We start from the raw sequence: 17,841 nt of genomic DNA, 5'->3' as shown, positions 1-17,841 counted from the left end.
CTTCTGTGGTGTAAGGTGCTTCTTGATGCCAGCCAGGGTATCACAACCAATTTGTTAGGAAATGGTGACATTAATGATATGGTAATGATCAGCACATAAATTAATTGCTGTTTTGCCAGGGTTCAAAATACCAGGCCTTGCTAGGCTCTGATTCTGTTGTCCTGCATGCCAATGTAATGCCTGGACTTGAGCGGGATCATTAGATTGAGTAATGAGGTTCAATGAGAGATCTCACAGTCCTTGAGCCAAACCACCCTCTTCCTGCAGAGGTCAGCGTCTATCCCCAGTGACACACAGTTTTATGCTGAATGATGGTCCTTCCAAAAATATTTCAACAGCTGGAAAAGCTGACCATCTGGCCATGAAAACTGTCCTCTGGAAGCAGTAAAGATGGACCAAAAGTAATGCGAATGCTCTGCTCTCTTTAACGAGTTGCTCTTTCCAAATGATTCATTTTAGAATGAGGTGGTTCCCACTAAGGTCTACTTATGTAAGACACTGAAAGATGGAGAAAATCTTACTGATGTCAAATTTACAAATGCAGATGAACAGCGCTAGTGCGGTGGTGAAAATGCTGTGCAGTGTGTGTGGTGCTGTGTAATCCACTGTGCTCTGAACTGCTCTCTCCAAGGAATGACACAAAAGCTCAGGTCACCTTTGGCAGGAGATGTAATTAGAAGTACATAGTACTGAAAAAAAGGAGAGGGGATAGTTAGCAGAAATACGCCTTTAGCAGGGAAGGCTAATGATTAGCCCACAAATTATTCAAAGTATGTGTAAGTCAACCATGAACCAAAAAACTAAGATGAAAGCACCAAGCAGAGAAATTGGCTGAGCAGAACTGGTCAGCATGTGGGAGTAGGACGTGCTCACAAGCCTAGGAGAACTCTAAGAAAGCAAAGCCCTATGCTATAGAAATTTAATTAGCACAGTCTTTTGATGCTTTCTGACCTTTGCAAAGTGCCTTGAAGACCAATCATGGGATATTCACTTCACCTTAATATAAAAGACAGACCTTTTTTCAGACCCTCTCTTCATGGCGTTGAGGTAGAAGGAGAGGGAAAGCATGACACTGGTGCACAACACAGGAGGTCCTGTGCAGGGATACTCAATGTAGGAGCAGAACTAGCCGTGTTGAAATTTATTGTGAGGCACAGTCACAAAGGACATTTATTTGAGTGTATCATTATTTACATGACATGGGGGGCTCCAGCCAGGATCAGGGGACTGGGCTGCTGCAGTGTCAACCCCAGCATGAGCTGTATCTTGCTTTTCTTCACTGACTTTTAATTGCCGGTGGTTTATTTGGGCGGTAGCAGAATTAACAATGATTCCAATACTGCACTTAAATCCTGAATAATTCACTGCTCCTGTTATTTATTTCTCACTCAACACACAAACATACCTTTTCTCCAAAATTAGGGACTTTAGAATCCAGAGCCTTTTTTTTCCCCTGTGAAATTTTTTACAAATTTATTTGGCTTTTTTTTTCTTCTCTTTTTTTTTTTTTTTTTTTCTGTACTAGTCCTGGTCTGTAGAAGACATGCATGCACAGTTTGCTCAAGAGGGTCCAGACAGATTATTTTATTCTGGGGGAAAAAAGGTAGGCTCAATATATCAGATAGAGAAAATGACCTTCATACCAAATGCTCTAGGAATTGGAGCTCAGCTGATTTGAGATGATTTTATAAACACATTTTCCCAACTGCTCCTGTCTGATGGCTGCAGGCTGACCTCTGCTTTGCACTTGTTCTTGTAGTGTTGAAGCTAATGGGTAATACAATACATTACACAGGATGCTATGAACCCAGATTTCTGAATTCTCTCATGGTAATGGGACACTGTCACTGTCAGATTTACTGAACTGTAAAGAATAGGGAGACAGGTGACAGCCCAGGTACTCTTTGATGGAAAACAGTGCTGGAGCAATGCCGGGGAACATGAAGACCTGGCTGTGGTGCTCTGTTTTAGTACAGCCTGGCACACACTCAGTCTTGATCACGCCCACCTGGACCTTCATTAAAAGCCCTGATTTGGTTTTCATCTTTTTCTGTGTCTGAAATTCCTGTTTTTCTTTTCATCTTGGAAGTAAGATGCAAGCCAACACCAATGGCATGTGACCAGGCAAGGGAAGTACAGAGCCACTGAAACACAGGAAGGACAGCCTGAAGTGCCTCCTTCAGGCTCTGCTTCCTCACAATTTGGGGAGGGAGAGGCTTATCCTGCCACCAGGATGTCTTGTCCTGCCACCAGCTCCAGTAAGCTCAGCAGTGAAGCTGAAATGCTCTTGGTAAGAACTGAACTGTCCTTAGTTGGGAATGATTGTTGCTCTGGTGTAGCATGAAAGGAAAGAAGAGGGATTTATATCTAATATTACCTTGGACTGATACAGATCATCTCCAGAACTGGCTCAATGCTTCTTGCTACTGCTGACTATTTGTGCTGTCTGATGAGCTGCATAGTCACTCCGTGCTTTCCCTCCTGTGACTGGGTAAGAAACATTTATTGGAAGAGAATAACAAATCGTGAATAATTTCATTTCAGGCATGAATTCTTAGATGAATGATCATTCATGCTAAAATTAGTAATGCTCACAAGGGCAAAACAAATGTGCAGGGATTGTCCAAATAGTTTCCAGTAAGAAATATAATGAATTGAAACAGCTAAACTTTGCACTTTTATTGGTTAGAAGTTTATTTTAGGTAATTTTTTTTATGTCATACAACATTACTACCCTAAAATGATTTATGTACTAAGTGATATATATTTCCCTCTTTCTTACAAAAATGATTTATGGTTTGTATAGCAACAACAGCATTATTCCAGGTATTAAAATGTGGGGCTTAGCCCACATGTGCTTTTGATTTGGAATTCATAAATAGCATTTATTGCATCTAGGATAGCAGAATTACATTGTTTTGAAATCACCAGCACATTATATCACACAGAGGACAGTCTGGTAGTTCCTGGAGGCAATTCTTTGCCCCAGGCTGGCTCTGTTATGCACGCTCCCATTATTTTCAGTGGAGTGGCAGCTAAAGGAGACCATGCAGCATGTCCCAAGACCACATGAGGGTCATCCCTTCACAGCACTAAAGTGGTTAAGTATCCATTTATAGCCTACTTTAAACATAAGTATTTCCAGACCAGACATAGTACATTTTTAGCAGGATACTGTATTTCTCTCCACAGATTACTCTCTCTGCTTTTAAATACCTTAGCCTGCATTTTCAGACAGGATCAAATTGTCCTGTAAAACTGTAAGGATGTGAATACACTTACATCCACCTCTTTGCACACCCACAGAAACACACATTCACACATTTTTTCTTGAGTAAGTGCGATGATATTTGCAAACAGGATCTTAATCAGCATCTAGTGGGTCTGCTCTCTCCTTGTCACAGAGGGACCCAAGGAAGATGTTGCTGCTGTGTCAGGTACCTCAGCTGACTGCAGAAGATACCTGGTGTTTAGTTTTCAAATCACATAAAAATAACTTACACATAGAGAGCAGTGAATCTGGATTCTTGCAGAACAAGCACTTAGATGGAACACCTTTGTAGGCTGCTGTACAGAAGAGATAGGAGAGCTAGCCATGGCTTTTATTAATCAAGAATTTTCCTCCTAGATGTTTGACCCCTATGGAATACAGCATGTTCATCCAGAGGGTGTACAATTGCTGCAGGAAAATTCCTTGGCACCCACTGCCATTTAAAGATAAAAAGGCTGTCCTGGATTTGGAAATATGTATGTGTGTAGATCATCCTGCTGGAGCACCAAGGAACCAAAGCTGCAGTGTGTGCAACTCAATTCCTCTTGGCAATGGGCCTGACAGATTTTTGTAGCTCAAGAAGACCATACATTCAGATATGATATTTTAAGAGTCAGTCTTTACTAAGAACTGTGCTGGCACTAACCTCTTGCCTGCAGACGACTCACCCAATCTTGTAGCTGAATTTAGACCAGTGGCTTACTCACTCTGGCATACTTGTCTCTATATTAACACTAGGAACCTGCCTGCATTAAAATACGCCTGCTTCTGTGTGACAGCCTGTTTAGTTAAAGTGATCCACAAAAGATACCTTACCAGGGAATATCTGGTCAAAGTGTATATGAAAGAGGCAGCCCTCTTTGCTTCAGCTGAACTTTTCTACCTCTGCTATGATCTGATAGAGCTAGCTCTTCCTTAGAGCATGCCTATCTCTATAAATCCCAAATTACACAGATGAAATCTAGCAGAAGTCCTTTGGCCATAGGTTGTGAAGACTTCCTTGCAAACTCTTGTGCAGCTTGACCAAAACCCTTCACTTGTGTGGTCCTGCCTGCAGTTACAGAGCTCTTGACTCCCTCGGGCAAAAGGTGGTAGAGTTCCCAGGTCATGTAGGGCTGGAAGGGATGTCCTGACACCCCGTAAGTTCAACTCCACGGAGGAAACATTGCTGACCTAGGCCCAGTGGAAGTGGGGCACTAAAGTCTGTGGCTAAATGGGAGAAAAGGATGGTAAAAGCAAAAGCAGTAGTGCAAAAACTGTGGTTACTTTGGCTAAAGGTATGTTTTACCTTACACTGAAGGTACCTTTTCTCTGGATTAGAGAGTATGTAAAGGATGGGGTTGCAGCCTAGATAAAACTGAAACATCCCGACTTGCATTTCAAGCTTGCAAAAAGGAGGCTCTTTGAGTGCCTGCTCCACCATGATGCCTCACTTTGGGAAAAACATCAAGGCCATATTCTTGTGGCAAACCCTCTTCTGGTCTTCTTGTATGGTCTCTCTAAACTGCCATTTAAGTTAGTATCTTCATCTGTCCGTTTTTATTTGTTTGACTGGGTCTAGTGAAGAGCAGAGACAGGCAGAAGATAAATTACAAAGACTGAACAAGACACCTCTTCGTCTGGTGCCCAGTTTCCCCAGATAACTCCGCCGAATCATTTGCTCAGGATTTTTTCAAAGCAACTTAGACTACTCAAAATAAATTAGACCTTGAAAGCCCTTTAGCCCTTCGTATCTCTGCAAAGCTTTCACATGTTACTAATTTTATTTTTCTCCTTTCAGTTTCAGTGTAATTTATAATCACAAGGAATATACAAATGGGTTCACCATGGTCAGCAGGTTAATAAATAGCTGTTAAGATCTGCACTTCACTTTACTGTGCAACTGCGTATTAAGAACTTCCTGTTAAGAGGCAGAGCACACAAAGTCTCCTGTGTCATTTAACGTAGAATACTGAGCTTAAACTCAGAAAAATCCATCTATGGCAGAGTGTACACTGACGATATTGTTATGGTAGGGATGCCTACAACTTTCCATGAAAACTTTACTTCCAAATTGCCTCTCTGCCTGTTGCTTGGAAAAAGTTGCTTGGGAGATAAACAGCCTATAGTTTGGGATTTTGTTAATTTACTTGTGAAGCTGGAAAATATTCAAGCACTTCCTCTTGTTCACCCAAGAAGAAATGTGTGTAACATGTCTTCTTGTTGAGTTTAATTTTGAGCACAGAGCAATTGCCACAGGATGTCAATGTTGAAAGAACTTAGATGAAGTCGAAGAAGGAAGTTCATCAAGGTCACAATAAACCCAACAAGACTGGCTGAAGCTGCTGGTGACAGAGAGGTGATGACAGAGCTTACAGAGGGGAGGCTGTACCCCTCTCCTCTCACATTGCTGGCATGCTTCCTTACATAGCTCTAACTGGTCACTACTGGAGTCAGCGTTGCAGTTGTGGGAGCTTTTTTTTATGCTGACATGCCTTTCCCATGGGTTTTAGTCAGTGTGAAGGTAGAGCAAAAAGGAGGTAGGAAGAAAAACTGGAGTGATAAGAAGAAAATGCTCCTGAGAAAAGCTCTGTGTTTCTGCATGGGTAGAACTGGTGCTTGTGACTTGCAAACAGGAGCCAGGACAAAGAAGCTGTCATCCCAGGACCACACACAAATGAGCCTATGGCTCTTATTCCCTTGCAGATTTTAGAGGTTTTTCACAATACACCTTTTTGTTAGATTCTAATAACTACCAAAGAGGAATGAGATTTATATGACAGAGGAAACTACACTAGATGAAGAAAACGCACCTGAATTAGAGGCCTTTTGATTAGATCTGGGGTGTACTCAATACGTTTTGTTTGAATTATCTTGTCATGAGAACTCAGCCTGTTTCAAACCATCAAACGTGAGTTTCTTATAATTTTATATCAAAACTATGAATGTTTCTTCATCAGCACACAAAAATCACTGATTGATTAGTTGCTTCACAGAAACTGAAAACTTGTTTTGATAAAAGATGGCTTCATCTTTCATTTTTCTGGGGTTCATGCTTCTCCTTAAAACATTGAATACCTTGCAAATAATGTGAGCTTGCTGATATTTTTCTCTTTTTTTCCATATTAAAAAAAAGGGTTGCTACATAATTTATCTTTGCTTTTCATGCCTGTTTCCTAGAGCATCCTTCCCAGATGGGTTGAAGAGCACGAAGTTTGGCCCAGCATCACTTCAAACCTTTCCTGAAGTGACTCATTCTGTGGAGTCTTCTGAACTCAACTTCATGACCAACTTTGTTTCTCCTTTTCCATTTGTTATATTACTTAGGTCTGACCAATGTTGTTTCTGTTTACATTTTCAAAGGCTTTAGTACACAAAACATAGTGCCCCTAATGAGTTGTAAGCTGTAAGTTGTGTGTTCCCTTCTACCTCTATGTTGAAGACATATAAACAAGCACACACTTGCACATGCGTATACAAGTCCAGTGTATAGCCAGAATAATATCATCCTTAATTATGGCTGTAAGTGAAGCAAAATTCTCAAAGCTGGCCACTGTGTTATTTTCTAATCAAATATTAAACAGCTTAATTTTGAAGAAGAGGGATCGCATTTCAAAATTTGCCTTCTAGAAATGACTCAATAAAATTTTTATAAGCTGTAGGCTTTTCAAGAGAACAGACTCCAAAGACGGGTGTGAATTGCATTTGTGTTTTTGCTGGGTCTGTTTTTCCTGCCAAGTGCAGGTGTCCAGCATTCACTTTTTATTTTGCTTTTATCTGCATTTTGTGCTCATTATCAAAATACACCTTATAGTCTCGCCAAATTTCTTTAAAGCTCCATCCTTTGGGTGTGCCTTCTGAGCCCTCCTCCCTCTCTAATTTAGCTGTTTATAGTGGTGTTCAGCTTGAAATGCAAGTAAATAAATTCTGGGCACTGATCCTATTTGGCATTGGGAAAGACCTTTGGGGCAAATACACACTGGAAATCCCACAGCTGTCACAAGCTGGGCTTTGCACAGGAGCAGCTCCAGTGAGGTGGGGATGCCCTGGGAAGAGAGGCCAGGAGCCTTCTTGGTGGCAGTGTCACCTCTGTCCACCTGTCCCTCAGCCACTGATGGACTGCAAGAATGGCAGCAAGGGCATTACAAGAGCAGTTTGTGCCTTTTGCTGCTTAGCTCCCAAGGGCTCATCCACAGCATGCTGAGGTGCAGAGCCCCCAGCCATGTGGCACAAGTAGGATTCTCCCTGCAAGGCTCCTCACTGTCCTGGGGACACCCCCACTGCCAGAGAAACATGCTGTTTGTAGCCCTTAATGATGAGTTGTGCATCCAGGGTCACACATGGGCACACTTCAGAGCCCCAAAACTTGGCATCACAGGGAGCCCTGGGACCTTACCTCTGGGTTTACTCTGCCTTGGAGTAACTGTGGATAATTTGCAAAGTTCCCCTGGAAGAGAAAGTCTTAAAAATAGTCTGTTCATTGTTAGGAGTGTCTGAGAAAAACTGAAAATTATATCAAATTGAAGTATTCCTTCTGAAAAGAACACACACACACACAAACACACGTGCACACACACACATATATATATATATATATGCCTTTTAACCTTCTAATGAAATTTTTATATGTTTAATAACTTGGAGATGATTTGTTAATGTGCAAGACTTTTAAAAAAATCGTTATGGATAATTTCTGGTTAGTTCAGAGTGGAATAATTTATTTTATTTTCTATATTAAATGTTTCATGCATATTATAGCTGAACAACATTTTAAAGAAAAAATGCAAATAAGCCATTATTAATTTGTTAGTCAAATTTTAAAAGAATTTTCATGTTTTCTCTATGTATTGGAAAACACTATGCTATGTAAAGTAGGTTGTTTTATTCCATGTAAAACAGCAGCTGCTTATAATAATTTTTAAACAACTGAAGTCAGCAGTAAATTATTCAGGTATTTGGACTTAGTTATTATATTATAATAGAATATTGAATTATGCAGTAGTAATTCTGATATCAATAAGTAATATAGAAATAGCAATACAAAGTCTAACATTTGGCTGGAATATGAGAAGCCACAACAACATAGAAATAGTTTAAACTTAAATTTCTTTTTTGTTTTCTTTAAATATATTTATTAATTTAAAAACCAAATGCTTTCATGGAATATCTTTCAAGATTTGTATGATTTTGTGACTAAAACAATAAACAATGTTTTTGTCAAAAGGGCTTTTTCCCAGAGAGCAGCAATGTTGGCAGAACCAGTCAGTCAGGTTTCCCCTGAAGTGCCCAGGAGGGCTGGAGCACCACCAGGCTCAGCTGGTGGTCCTGGCCAGCAAAAGCTGCCAAGAAGCAGTCCCATACACTCATCAGAACCCATACATGCCTCACAGTGCACAGAAACCTCCCCTGAGACAGAATCTTCTTCTGTAAAGATGGTTACAGGCAATGGGTGGACAGTCATAAATTTGGGGAGAGAAGTGGAAGGGTGAACAGATATTTGTGGGTTTCAACTACAATAAAAGTAAGACATAATATAGGGATATTAAAAGCTAACACAGGTCAGTCATCCCCCTCTGCCAGAGACAGGCAAAACTGAGTCATTTATCTGTGTGTGCATTCAAGTCAAGGAATTCATTTCAGATGGGCACGTTTCCACCTGCGCTGAGTGGCTGGTACTGACTCTGCACCACACACACTGCTGTGCCCAGTGACCCATTGTGGGCTGGTACTGGCCAGGCAAATGCACACTGTGGAGTGCATGCACCACAGGGCCTACTTAACATACATCCATCAGTGCCTGCCTTCAGAAAATGTGCACGAGTGTAGTAGTCAAAACCCGACAGGTTAGGTTTATCAGACCCCTGTTCCTTAGCTGTAGTGATGTTGCTGCCATGGCCATGCTTGTGCTTCCAGCTGTTGAGAGCCCCAACATTTGCCAGACTTTAGATGGCTCCCATGGCAAACACTGGAGCGTGCTTTGGCTCCAGCCCTGCTGCCACACTCAAAGTCCTCCTTCCAAAACAGACCCTAGGGATGGCAGGCACAAGCTGGAGATACCCACATGTTATTTTTAATACAAGGATCAGATCAACCTGAGTTCTGGCAATGCAAGGTGAATGGAGAGCCTCTTCCTCCTATCTTTGGCCTTGCATGAACTGCAGCTCAACAAAGACAAACCCCAGGAGTATGACTGACAGGGTGCACCAGTGACTGATACTTACAGATGCACGTTCCTTCCCAGTATGAACAGCTTTTAAAGTGTTTTTGTTAGCTGTGAGAACACAGGCACTGAGCACACTGGGGTAGAGAACTCTGCTGAGCAGCACAATATCAGCTCAGGATTTATTCCACATTTCTGTCTCAAATACACCCACACTACATTGTTAATACTCCTTTCCACAGACATTTGTGCTTATCAGTAGCTAAAAGCTCTTCCTAATTTCTACCATTCTAAAATTATTACTATTCATTAATAATTCAGTTGACTGAAAAAAAAAAGTATATTGTCCTTATCTCTTATTTCTTGAAATTACAGGACCATAGAGCTAATATTCTGGACTTGTTCTACTTCTAACTTGGTAGACACTGAGAAAGTCAAGACGGTAGGTTTCATTTCTGTCACAGAACTTTTTCTAATTCTGAAGAACTGTGAAGTAACAGCCTGGCAATGTCATGTCTCTTACAAAAGCACATGCCCAGCAAGACAGAACTTTAATCTTAGGTCATCATTCATTTACTCTGCAGCATCCACGGTATAAAAGTAGCGTCAGAGAAGATGTTATATATGGTCCTCACCTGGAAGGTAGATAAGCTGTGCAGTGGTTGTCCGTCACAAGTGGAAAGCCTGTTCTCAGGCCTACATAAGATGCTCTTTGGACAGCTCTCCTTCTGGACATCCTCCCAGACCTCCCATCCTCCCAGAGGTGCCTACCCAGTGGCAAGGAGCAGGGCAGCAGCATCTGCAGTTCTCCTGGCTCCCCTGGCTCCTACCTCCCAACATCACTGGGAGAAGGGGACAGCAGAGAGAACTACTGTTATTGGACCCTAACAAATAAAACCATTTTGAAAGCACTGATAGCTAACAGTGATCAGGAGAGGAACATATATTTGCAGGCAGAATATCAGCAGTCCACTCAAGACAGCCAACACTTCCAGTCTCATGGACATTTGTAGCCAGGCTGTAATTTTCTTTTCTATTGCAGCCAGTGGTGAAAGAAAATACAAAGCACAAATACTCCTCTGCAATGACATGTTCAATTCTCATTGGAATGAGAAGGAAAAATGTGGAACCTGTGGCCATTCATGACTGCAGGGGTCTAATTAACCCCAGTGATTAACTGGTTTGCTTTGACACCTAGGCTGCTCTTCTTTGCTGCAGTCACCCAGCACAACACGTGAGATTTTTAAGGTCTGCTTAGAAATGCCCTCTTTTCGCTACAATCAAAGAGGAAGGATGCTTTCTGACACTTTGCCAAGCAGAAGAGTTTTCAGAGACTTTCATCTGCAGCACTGGAAATGCCAGACCTCTCCGTTTCCCTCCCAGCTGTATTAACTGTCCATTTCTTCTCAATTACGGAGAAGGAATCAGTTGGCAGTCTGTTCCCTGTGCAACAGACTGAGAAATATCACATTATTTATTCTGTACTAGCTGAATGAGGCTGGAAAGATTCATTTCTTCTCAGTCTGCTTTGACAATGTAATTTGTTACACAGGATTTAATTCTACAAGCTAGAATTAAGCTAGGAAACTGCAGGGTATCAGAAACTGTCTGCAAGAGAGTTCAGTGCCCGAGAAGGACTCAGTGCCCCAGAGCCCCATGGGGCCTGTGCTAGCCCTGTGCACAGCACCAGTGAGTGGATGAACCAGCAAGCCTGGGACAGCGGGGTGTGAGCTGCGTCCCCTTATTTTGTGAGTGGACATGCATTATCCCTATATGATAATTTTATGGGTCTTTCTGTGGTTGTTGCCACTTGTAGAACCAGTTAGCAGAGATTTCAGTGGTGCAGGCACCTACATACCAAGTGTGAACCGAATTCAATGACAGCTTATACCTCCATTAGTCCAAAGCAATCCATCAACAGGTGAAGCAATAGACAAAAGGTCTGGAGACCTGGCTAATGTTTTGGGCCTTGCCCTCAGGCAGGCTCATTTTCATACTTGTCTGCTTGTCTCTATCTTCTGCATCAACTCTAACAGGTTAGGGGCAGGATTATCCCTAGAAAGGGTCTGTACAGCACCTGAAACACTCTTCTCCTCTCCCCGGTCTCAGTTGTGCAAGTGTTTGTCCTTCCACCATGAATGATGAAAGTAGTCCTTTATATATTTTAGGTACAGCAGAGGAGAAAATTTGGTCAATTTTTTTCTCTGACTTTACTCACCCAATCTATTTTTACGGTATAGAATTGATGCAGAAAAGTCAAGTTCGTGACAGGGAACCGCCCTTTACATAACCTTACTTAAATAATTTCCTAATTCCTTCAGGCTTTACTGGAATATAAAGATCAAAACTGTTTTATCTTTTGTTCTTTCTCTATGCTTGGATTTTCTCTTGGCTAGTGCAGTTGGAGTTAATCCATGCTAAATGCTTTGGGCCAAATTTTGTGTACATCTACATGGCAAAAAACAAGTGACTGTCAAATGGTGCAGGATACACTTCCTGGTCTCTTAAAATTTGCTCTATTTAGGCAATATTACTAGGGGTACTCAAAGAGATTGGCTGCAGTTGCTAGGACCAGACACAGCTCAGGCAAGCACTGAACTGTGCATTCTGCTTTTCCATTTCCTTTGTTTTTTTCCATCCAAAAATATCTTCTTACTGAAAAGAAGAACCTGTGCAGGACACTGGTACATCACCCGGACATCCCTGAAGGCCCCAGTCAACTCACCTCTGCATAAAACATTGCTGGCACATGCTCATCTGACTTTGCACTTCTTACAGAATTGCTTCCTACTTTTTTAGACTATTTCTCCTATTTGTCATGATCATATTAAAGTCCAAGGCTTGCCTTCAAATTGCTTGCAGCTCCTCCTGCACCAGCTACTGATTTGTAACTTTCTCCTTTTTACAGCCTCTCAAATACTGTAGAAAATACTGATGCGCCCTGGACCTTGGACAGACCTCTGGGCCCTCATTTGATATGTTTTCTGTCTTGACATTAAACCTTTGCCAATTATTTCTTGAGAGTGGATTTTCAATACTTCAAGCAGCAACCTTCCAGTTTCTCCAAGAACATATTACTATAGTCTGCTTTTAAAAATATCAGAGGAAATACAGGGTCAAATCCCCTACTGCACTCATGGTATCAGACATCTTTTGCTTTTACCATTTTCATTGGGCTTTTGATACTGTCTGGGAAAAAATAGGGTCACTTGGGTTGTTTAATTCTTTAAAAATAGATATTCATTGTGCCTTCTTTGTGCTTATAGGTAGTTTGTTTCTCCTTTTGCTCTAGAAGGTAAATCTAGGCTGGTAGATCTATAGTTTGTGCAGATTTCCTTTCCTCCTTTAAGTGTATAGAAAAATTTTTCTGCTTTCCAGTTTCAGCAATGAATTCTGTCCACAACAACTTTTCAACGATAACATTAATTCCTCTGAAACCAGCTTGCGCTTTACTGTGTCAGGTTTGGCAGAAAGTGCTGTGAGCAATTCCTGCCTCTCACCACCACTGTACCTAATGCCTTCCCTATCTCTCTCCATTCTGTCTCTTCATCACTTCTCCTAGCCCTGAAACTACCACTTTCCCCTGGTCCCCACCTGTGTAAGTAAAATTGTACAGTAATTTTGTCAGTTAGAAAATAATGTTCTCCCTTTTCATCTTTAAAGGATTATTTCAACCCAAGGTATATCACCAGTCCAGTTCATAGATCATACCTAAGGGGAGGCTCTACAGGGGGGAGAGGTGAGGATGAGTATGCAAGAGATTCTGCCAGTGAGCATCTTCAAAGCCTGACTAAAGTGGAAATACAGCCTCCTCTAAGCACTTTGAGGGCCTGGAGTTGAACACTGACAGGTCAACACAATCTCAAAGAAGCTAATTACGCTAATCTTTTTAAATCCAAGTGCTTCCTCTTTTCTCAGATGGTTTTATTTGTCCTCAAATCACGATTAGTGAAGACTGCTAGATATTTTAATTATTTTCTTCATTCTTGGTCCTCTCTGCTGCAGACCATCTGCTTGTTGGGTGATGAACCCAATTTTCTCCTAACTGCCCTCTTGCCACCAAACAGTTTACAGACTGTTTTGTTCTGAACTTCTATTTCTCTTGCAAGAGAATTTTGGGACTTGATGTTTATTGTTGTTCCTTGTATTAATCTTTCTTAACTTGACTGAGTTTCTCCTTTCTGTGCAACTTCCCTGCCAAATATCCCCAGGGAAGCTCTGAAGGGGAGCCAGGAAAACTAGTGGACAACATTTTCTACATAATAATTCAACAGATTAGGGTCAGAGTGTTGTCCTGGCTCCCCTGGATAGATGAACTTGGTGTACACCTCTGCTAGCCTGCTGAAGGACTGCAAAGGGGTCCAAATCTACCAGTGAATCTATCTCCAAGTTTGCAACCCTACCTGTAACTACAGCTAAAAGCATTTTTAGGAGGAAGAGCGGGCTGCCTTTTAGATGAAAAATAGAATTTGGTGCTGGGAGGGAAGCATGTCAAGGAGAGAAAGAAGATGTCTCTTCCTCCAACCCTGGTCCCCTATCCAGAAGATCACCTGAATATCTAGGAAAGGTTGGCAGCTGGGAGGACAAGTGCTGGGCCACTATAGCCTGTCTGTGAGGCCATTAAAAAACAACTGTGTGTGAAAAGATAAACCTGTAATGCTGCCAAGTTAAGCGAGACTTGTGGCATGATGAATTTCCCAGCCACTTATTTATAAATTATTTTAAAGCTGCCTGTGATGTGACAGCTTTACTCTCTTTTCCGGTGTAGTGAGCCATTACTGATGAGAATATGAATAATCAGCTTTTCTCTTTCTTACCCTTTCCTTCTTTCTAGGACCGGTGAAAATGAAAATCTTGTGACATCGAGGCATTGTGCTAGTCGCTCTCTGGTGCAAACTGTTGCAGTGTGAGCTGGCATCAAATGTGCTGCCTCAGTTTACAGCAGCTGTCAGCTCTCCACTCTCCAGTGTCCGAGGACGGCACATCTCCCACAGCAGGAGACAGGAGTTAGCGCAGCCCGAGGGAGCAACAGTCCAGCACAGATGGCAAGGGGTCAGTAGCCCTGGCAGGTACAGACTGCTTCCAGCAGCAGTGCTGGAGTGGCTCTATATTACAGACCGAACAGTGCAAGCTCTGGCCTGGCTTGTTTATTGAGGTGCAGAACCACCTTGAGTACTCCCACTGCACTGCACCTGGGCTGATAAGTCTCCCAGAGACTGATGTGCAGAAAACAGGAATAACCAGCTTGGAACACACAGAGCCAAGGCACCGTGACAATGAGTTTGATCTTCCTTCCAGACCTGAGCTGACTCCATGCAAAATCAGTTTGCAGAGCACAGTGGAATTACTGTGCAGAGATACGTCCACTGGCACCCCAAAGAGCTGCTTTAAGTCAGCAGAATGTATTAATCTGGGCTAACATGCTTCCAGATAAGTCAAATACCAAATTTATCAGGCAAATATCCATACCACTGGATCTATATCCAGTGTAGCTAGCTCATTCAGAGTAGATTGTACACTGATTTCTGAGAAATCTGAATTAATGGACCTTTAAAAAGCCAAAAACCCAGCAAAAGAAAAAAACTCCCTAAGGTTTTTGGTCTTGTGAAAAGCATAAATATTTTTTTGTTAATTTAAGCTGCATTTTGCTTGCAAGATAATCTCTTTCTCCTTTACTCAGAACTCAATTTTAACAAGGAGATGAATAATGCATATTTTACATTGATGGAACATATTCCATTGGGAATCTCAAAATATTTTGCAAACACTAAAGGATGAATCTTTCCAATAGACGTCAGAAGGAGATAAATTATAAAATCAGAGACATTTTATAGATGGCAAACCAGAGGGACCATTTTTGTTCTAGGACCCACAGGACAATCTGCACAAAGCTGAAAATGCATACAAGTCTCCTCAGATTTCTAGAACTTTCTGCCTTGCTTCGTATTGACACACTACTTCTCTGACATATTTACACTGCCATATAATACTTGGTTTTTCCGGATGATAAAGAGCTAATTCTCATTTAAACAAACAACTTTTCCTATGAATTAGGAAGCAGGCAGCATTTCCTCCAGCTGTCAATCAGCAATTACACCATTTGGAAGTGGTACCCAGTGATTTGTGATAGTGTAATCCCTTTGGAGTATGAAAGTAGCTCCAGAGTCAGGCTTGATTAGAAATGCCCAGCTGACTGCCAGGGACACATTTCAAACAGGCTTATGCTGGATTGCTGGTATAGTTGTACGCATGAATCGAACAGTCAAACAAACAAATGACCCAATCTGCATTTGCAAAACTAAACTGTGAAGCTCTAAATCCATTTTCTGGACTAAAGAGTGCTACATGTCAAGTACATAACCAGAAAAACAGTTCCCCATGTGCCCTCAAAACAGTGAGCAATATTAATCCATGGAGATAATCTATATTTGCAGACTGTCAGCTCTAAACTCAGGGCATTATTCTACCAGGAGCATGTCTCAAACATTTTGAAACTTACAGACATGAAGCTTTTTGCATATCTGCAACATAAACTCATTCAGAGGACAAAACTAGTATTTAAAACCTGCGCCAGAGCACCTCAAAGTCTTTTCACTGACTTGAAATCAGGCTTTGAAGTACAGGGCTTTTATTCGACCCTTGTTTAACATGAGACAAAGCCCAACCAGACCGAGAAAATGACAACAGAAGAATCTCCTCGCATTGTCACTCAAAATCTTACCTGTCATATAGCCATTTTCTTCTTAGACAGAGAATCCTGAGAGGTATTTTTAAGGCTGAAATCAAAATTGTTGCATATGTGAGCAGCTGAGAAATGAAGCATATTCCTAGTCAGACAATTGGCCTGGGGAGGCTGAACCTGATGAGTGTGATTTCTCTCCTGAGTTGAACTCTGCTTTCCCAGGTGCTCTCCAGCAGAAAATCACACCAGGTGCCTTCCAAAAATCTGTGTGCAGCTGATGTAAAACCCTCTGGCCAGACACCAAAGAATGCAGCTTGCCAAAAAGTAAACCAGTTATAAGCTGCTGCTCTATGCTGGCAAGCAGATACCCTAGAAACCCCTCTGCAGAGCTATAAAATTGATTGAATGTGTTTGGAGAGCTGGAGAAAGAGGACAGTAAACTTAACCAAAATCTCACCAAACAGAACATGAGGGAGAGACGGATACAGAAGTATGAATACAACAAAATGCAATTTAGAAATACGTGTTTATTCATTTTACTTGTGTAGACATTACCTTTTTACCTCCATTAGAGGGATCAGTGCAACTGTGGAGCACAGGAGAAAGGAATGCTGGATATCTGGGTCACATGTGAAGTGTGGTTCTGTGCTGTCCAGCAGCGATGCTGATCCAAGGAGCCTGAGCAGACTGTGCCAGTACTGAGGCTCATCTTGATGCCCAGTGTGAGTCTTTCTGCATAGGAAACCAGCTGATTTCAAATAACTCTATGACAGTGCACAGATATCCACAGGCCCTTTGGTTGTGGCACAGCTGTTGCTGCCTGTGCTCTTGGATGACCAGGAAGGGCTTTGATCCCAGGGTCTCAATAGCTATTTTGTGGTGATAAGAAATGCCTTTTAAAAGCAGTGCAGTTCTGCAGCTCTGATAGCAAACTCAGTGGCGAAAAAAAAGGAAGGCTTTTGTTCTGTGTTGTATGGTAAGAAGTGCAATGCATTACTACTACTAATAATGTCTGGATCACATTGAATTATTACCTTATGCCTGGCTCTAATTTCCATTTCAAGTTTTCATTTATTTTTCACTTCACTAAATGTACAATATTAACATGGCATCAGACACATCCATCAGAAAAGAGATTCTGACTCTGAAGGGAAGCGTGACAGGACTTTTGGGAGGGGCAGGTTGAATCTCCTTAACCCTGGTCTACAGGTGTGTAAGTACCCTGTCAACTTTACTTTCAACAGCATTATATGCCTGATGAGCATCATGCTTGCAAATTGCCCCAGCTATCACACTGCCTACTCACACTAACTCAATTTAGAGTAATTTCTTTGGAGAGCTGACTTCTGAGTTGGCAGATATTTCAAAGGGCTGCTTTGATTCAGTTCTCCCTCTTAAAAACTGTGTTATTTTTGTTTAATCATTCTTGGAGGTAGGAGGCAGAGGCAAGTTTTGCCCCTTGAAGGGTGCGTTGCATGTCTGACAGAGCAACGCAAGGGCCCCGGGTTGAGTTATTCCAGGGCAAGTCAGGTTAATCAAAAAAGAAATTTCCATTGTGGAGGTGAAAGAGGTATTTTTAATCCATTAGGATGTTAATTATGATTACTATATGAAACAAGTAATCTCTTCTGCACCGGGCAGCCCAGACCTTAGTCTTGGTAAAGCTAGATGTATTTCTTTGCATGCAAATAAATTTTGTTTCTCTTTTGATGAAGCTCCTCATATTTTCATCTCAAATCCCTTTTCAGA

General features: G+C 41.7%; 2 long non-coding RNA genes across 3 annotated transcripts in view; one reads left to right on the top strand and one right to left on the bottom strand.

The window, feature by feature from the left end:
- The window catches only part of LOC109143226, a 34,506-nt gene extending 18,041 nt beyond the window's left edge, over positions 1 to 16,465 (bottom strand). The window contains exons 1-2 of one of the 2 annotated variants that reach the window (XR_002043246.2): positions 16,132 to 16,465; positions 2,378 to 2,487 (exon numbers count right to left, since the gene is read on the bottom strand). This is a non-coding gene — a long non-coding RNA (uncharacterized LOC109143226). Of the gene's footprint in view, positions 1 to 2,377; positions 2,488 to 10,045; positions 10,250 to 16,131 lie in introns of those variants that run through there. The other variant, XR_002043248.2, reaches the window with a different exon arrangement.
- LOC104698368 lies at positions 2,196 to 8,425 on the top strand. Its single transcript, XR_753311.4, has 3 exons — positions 2,196 to 2,290; positions 2,393 to 2,491; positions 6,431 to 8,425. It is a non-coding gene; the product is annotated as an uncharacterized LOC104698368 (long non-coding RNA).
- Positions 16,466 to 17,841: the final 1,376 nt, after the last annotated feature.

The sequence above is a fragment of the Corvus cornix genome, chromosome 1A (genome assembly GCF_000738735.6).
Source record: "Corvus cornix cornix isolate S_Up_H32 chromosome 1A, ASM73873v5, whole genome shotgun sequence".
Lineage (NCBI taxonomy): Eukaryota > Metazoa > Chordata > Aves > Passeriformes > Corvidae > Corvus > Corvus cornix.
The sequence above is the reverse complement of the archived record's forward strand: the minus strand, read 5'-3'. Positions and strand labels throughout refer to the sequence as shown.